This window comes from Alexandromys fortis, unplaced genomic scaffold (assembly GCF_014885135.2).
Source record: "Alexandromys fortis isolate MF-2015 unplaced genomic scaffold, M_Fortis_MF-2015_v1.1 scaffold_84, whole genome shotgun sequence".
Lineage (NCBI taxonomy): Eukaryota > Metazoa > Chordata > Mammalia > Rodentia > Cricetidae > Alexandromys > Alexandromys fortis.
In genome coordinates this window covers 2,589,670-2,595,638 of record NW_026068017.1, presented here as the reverse complement: position 1 = coordinate 2,595,638, position 5,969 = coordinate 2,589,670, and positions in this window count along the sequence as shown.

Sequence of the window (5,969 nt, the reverse complement as noted above, 5' to 3'; positions counted from 1 at the left end):
AACTTTCGTTATTTGCAGATGATATGATAGTGTACATAAGTGACCCTCAAAACTCCACCAAGAAACTTTTACAGCTGATAAATACCTTTAGTAATGTGGCAGGATACAAGATCAACTCCAAAAAATCAGTCGCCCTCTTATACACAAAGGATATGGAAGCAGAGAGGGAAATCAGAGAAGCTTCACCTTTCACAATAGCCACAAACAGCATAAAATATCTCGGGGTAACTCTAACCAAGGAAGTAAAAGATCTATTTGACAAGAACTTTAAAGCATTGAAGAAAGAAATTGATGAGGATATCAGAAAATGGAAGGACCTCCCTTGCTCTTGGATTGGGAGGATCAACATAGTAAAAATGGCAATTCTACCAAAGGCAATTTATAGATTCAATGCAATTCCTATCAAGGTCCCATCAAAATTCTTCACGGATCTTGAGAGGACAATAATCAATTTTATATGGAAAAATAAAAAACCCAGGATAGCCAAAACAATCCTATACAATAAAGGATCTTCTGGAGGCATTACCATCCCTGACTTCAAACTCTATCACAGAGCTACAGTAATGAAAACAGTGTGGTATTGGCATAAAAACAGAGAAGTCGACCAATGGAATCGCATAGAAGACCCGGAATTTAATCCCCAAACCTATGAACACCTCATTTTCGACAAAGGAGCTAAAAGTATACAATGGAAGAAAGAAAGCATCTTCAACAAATGGTGCTGGCACAACTGGATGTCAACCTGTAGAAGATTGAAATTAGACCCATATCTATCACCTTGCACAAAACTCAAGTCCAAATGGATCAAAGACCTCAATATCAGTCCGAACACACTGAACCTGATAGAAGAGAAAGTGGGAAGTACCCTACAACAGATGGGCACAGGAGATCGCTTCTTAAGTATAACCCCAGCAGCACAGACACTAAGGACAACATTGAATAAATGGGACCTACTAAAGCTGAGAAGCTTCTGTAAAGCAAAGGACACTGTCACTAAGACAAAAAGGCAACCTACTGACTGGGAGAAGATCTTCACCAACCCCGCAACAGACAAAGGTCTGATCTCCAAAATATATAGAGAACTCAAGAAACTAGACTCTAAAATGCTAATTAACCCAATTAAAAAATGGGGCACTGAACTGAACAGAGAATTCTCAAAAGAAGAAGTTCAAATGGCCAAAAGACACCTAAGGTCATGCTCAACCTCATTAGCAATCAGGGAAATGCAAATCAAAACAACTTTGAGATATCATCTCACACCTGTCAGAATGGCTAAAATCAAAAGCACCGATGATAGCCTTTGCTGGAGAGGCTGTGGAGGAAGGGGTACCCTCATCCATTGCTGGTGGGAATGCAATCTTGTGCAACCACTTTGGAAATCAGTGTTTCGGTTTCTCAGGAAATTCGGGATCAACCTACCCCTGGACCCAGCAATACCACTCTTGGGAATATACCCAAGAGATGCCCTATCATATGACAAAAGCATTTGTTCAACTATGTTCATAGCAGCATTATTTGTAATAGCCAGAACCTGGAAACAACCTAGATGCCCTTCAATGGAAGAATGGATGAAGAAAGTGTGGAATATATACACATTAGAGTATTATGCTGCGGTAAAAAACAATGACTTCTCGAATTTTGCATGCAAATGGATGGAAATAGAAAACACTATCCTGAGCGAGGTAACCCAGACCCAAAAAGATGAACATGGGATGTATTCACTCATAATTGGTTTCTAGCCATAAATAAAGGTCACGGAGTGTATACCTGGTGAACCTAAAGAAGCTAAAGAAGAAGGTGAACCCAAGAAAAAACATATAGTTATCCTCTTGGCTAAGGGAAGTAGATAAAATTGCCGGGGACAAAATTGGGATCTTGGGGGTGGGGTGGGTTGGGGATAAGGGGGGACAGGGAGAGAAAAGTAAGAAGGGGAGGATTGGGGGAACTTGGGGAAACAGGAAGATTGGGATAAAGGAAGGTTGGATAGGGGAGCAGGGAAGCACATATCTTAGTTAAAAGAGCCACCTTAGTGTTGGCAAGAGACTTGAACCTAGAGTGGCTCCCAGGAGCCCAAGGCGATGTCCCCAGTTAGTCCCTTGGGAAGCTGAGGATAGGGAACCTGAACTGACCCTATCCTATAGCATTACTGACGAATATCTTTCATATCACCATAGAACCTTCATCTGGTGATGGATGGAGATAGAGACAGAGACCCACACTGGAGCACTGGACTGAGCTCCCAAGGTCCCAATGAGAAGCAGATGGAGGGAGAACACGAGCAAGGATGTCAGGACCACGGGGGGTGCACCCACCCACTGAGACAGTGGGGCTGATCTATTGGGAGCTCACCAAAGCCAGCTGGACTGTGACTGGAACAGCATGGGATAAAACCGGACTCTCTGATCATGGCGAACAATGAGGACTGATGAGAAGCCAAGGTCAATGGCAAGGGGTTTTGATCCTACTTCATGTTCTGGCTTGGTGGGAGCCTAGCCAGTTTGGATGTTCACCTTCCTAGACATGGACGGAGGGGGGAGGACCTTGGACTTTCCACAGGGCAGGGAACCATGACTGCTCTTTGCATAGGAGAGGGAGGGGGAGAGGAGTGGGGTGAGAGGGAGAAGAGAGGGGGGATGGGGAGAAGAGTGGCGGGAGGGGGAGGGAAATGGGAGGCTGGGAGGAGGCGGAAACTTTTTTTCTTATTCTCAATAAAATAAAAAAAAAGAAAAAAGATTCAAAAGAATAGTTACTAAAAAAAATGACAAAAAAATAGGAAAAGATTAAAGCTCAGAGTCAAAAGATAGATGGGATAATTTAAATTAAAAAAAGTTAGCAAGAAACAAGACAAGGTAAAGCCAAGCATTCATAAGAAACAGTAAGCCTCTATGCGTGATTTACTTGGAAGCTGCATGGTGGGTACCCCAAAGAGCCAGAGAGAAAAAAACCCGACCACAACATGTGTATTGTTCTTTCCTCAGAACAGCCATCCTTGCAACTCTCATCAACCCATGGCTGCTTACACTAATTCCATCCTTCAGGCACTTCTTGGACTATACATCCTTTTCTTATGTCTAGTCTGATGAGTTTGTCTAACCCTGCCTCCACTGCACTATCCCCAGTGCTCAGACCTGACCCCATCCCAGGTTGGTGAGGGCCACCTGTACCCTTTCTATCCCAGGTTGATGCAGGGTGGCACATACTGTGTGTAAGCCCAATCTGCTGTTTCCATATGGGAGACAGAAACATCAAACAAGCTCATATGCCCAGGTGTCGTTGCAATAATGAGATGACATGTCCAGACAGTATTTGACCCCTCTCAGTTCAATATTCTCACAAAATTGTTCTTCAGTGAGATTTGCTTAGATGAATCCTAGGACCAAGAATTTTGATGAATAATCATAAATCTCAAAGAATTAAAAAGTTTAAAGAATAAGGAAAAAACTAGATTGATGAAAGTAAAGAAAATGAACTCAAACAGAATAAATGCCCAAGTATTTTGCAAGAAAATACAAATACAAGGTTAAATGAAACAACAAAGGTAATTCAGTATTTGAAATGGCATTAAACAAAGATATAGAAATATTGAAGAGAACTAAAGTTGAAATTAATGTAAAAATGAAAATCTTGATAGCCCAATTAGAAAATTCAAAGGAAAGCTTTAAAGTAGAATGGATCAAGTAGAAGACAAAATATAAAGACCCAAAGTTAAGAAGGGGAAATAGAGTACTTATACAAAGAATATTTTAAAAACTAAAACAAACAAACAAAAAACTGGATGAATTTGTAGGAAGTGTGATGCACCAGGAAAAGATCAAATCTTCAGTTTATAGGCATAGATGAAGGAGAAGACTCCCAGGTCAATGCACAGATCAGATCTTCAAGAAGATAATAGAAGAAAACTCCCCCAAATCAGGTAAGGTAAACACCTACAAATACAAGAAGCACAGAAATTACTTGTAGAACGGATTAGAAAAAACTTCCCAAGATATAGTTAGAACACTAAATATGCAGAACAAAGATAGAGTATTGAAAGTTATGAGAAAAAACAAATGCAAAGTCAAACACATCAAAATAACAGCTGATTTTCATGGGTACCTTGATAGCCAGAGGTCCTGGAGCACTGTTCTCTATATTTTAAAGGCAATGAATGACAAACTTGACCTCTGTACTGAGCAAAGTCATCTGTAATAGCTGAAGGAGAAAGACAAACTTTCTATGTTACAAACAGGCTAAAATAATTCATGTCCTCCAATCCAGCCCTACAGAGAATACTGAAAGCCATACTTCTATGAAGAAAGGAATAAGACTAGCTAAGAGACAGAAGAAGGAAAACATAATTACGAAAAAGAAAGTGTGACTAAGAGCACCAACATCAAATAAAAACAATTTTTTAATTTATTAAAAATTTCCACCTCCTCCTACCCCCCTATTTCCCTCCCACTACCCCCTTCCCCTCTCCCTCCCTCTCTAGTCCTAAGAGAAGTCAGGATGCCCTACCCTATGGGAAGTCCAAGGCCCTTCCCCCTCCATCCAGGTTTAGGAAGGTGTGCATCCAAACAGACTAGGTTCCCAAAAAGCTAGTACATGCAGTAGAATCAAAACCTGGTGTTATTATTATTGACTTCTCAGTCTGCCCTCATTATCAGCCACATTCAGAGAGTCCAGTTTGATCACATGCTCGTTTAGTCCCAGTCCAGCTGGCGTTGGTGAGCTCCCACTAGATCAGTCCCACTGTCTCCATGGGTGGATGCACCCCTCGTGGTCCTGACTTCCTTGCTCATGTTCTCCCCCCTTCTGTTCTTCATCCGGGCCTTGGGAGCTCAGTCCAGGGCTCCAATGTAGGTCTCTGTCTCTATCTTCATCCATTGCCAGATGGAGGTTCTATGGTGATATGCAAGATATTCATCAGTGTGGCTATGGGAGAAGGCCAGTTCAGGCACCCTCTCCTCTGCTGCCCAAGGAACTAGCTGGGGAAATCACCTTGGACACCTGGGAACCCCTCTAGAGTCAAGTCTCTTGACAACCCTAAAATGGCTCCCTTAGTTAAGATATGTTCTTCCCTGCTCCCATATTGACCCTTCCTTCATCTCAACCACCTCATTCCCCAAAGCTCTACCCAATTCTCTCCTTCTTCCCTGTCTCTCCCCATCTCCCCTTGCCCCCACCCCCCATCCCTGTGCTCCCAACTTTTGCCCAGCGATCTTGTCTATTTCCTATGTCCAGGAGGATAAATATATGTTTTTCTTTGGGTTCACCTTCTTATTTAGATTCTCTAGGATCACGAACTATAGGTTCAATGTTCTTTGTTTATGGCTAGAATCTGCTTATGAGTGAGAACATACCATATTCATCTTTTTGGGTCTAGGTTATCTTACTCAGCAAAGTGCTTTCTATTTACATCCATTTGCATGCAAAATTAAAGGTGTCATTGTTTTTTACCGCTGAGTAGAATTCTAAAGTGTATATGTGCCACACCTTCTTTATCCATTCTTCTATTGAGGGGCACCTAGGTTGTTTCCAGGTTCTGGCTATTACAAATAGTACTGCTATGAACATAGTTGAACAAATGCTTTTGTAGTATGATTGGGCATCTCTTTTGGTTATATTCCCAAGAGTTGAATTGCTGGATCCTGAGGTAGGTTGACTCCCAGTTTCCTGAGAAACCACCACACTGATTTCCCAAATGAATGCACAAGTTTGCATTCCCACCAGCAATGGAGGAGTATTCCCCTTATTCCACATCCTCTCCAGCATAGGCTATCATTGGTGTTTTTGATTTTAGCTATTCTGACAGGTGTAAGATAATATCTCAAAGTTGTTTTGATTTGCATTTCCCTAATTTCCAAGGAGATTGAGCATGACCTTAAGTGTCTTTTGGCCATTTGAATTTCTTCTGTTGAGAATCCTCTGTTCAGTTCAGTACCCCATTTTATAATTGGGTTAATTAGAGTTTTAATGTAAGTGGCTTG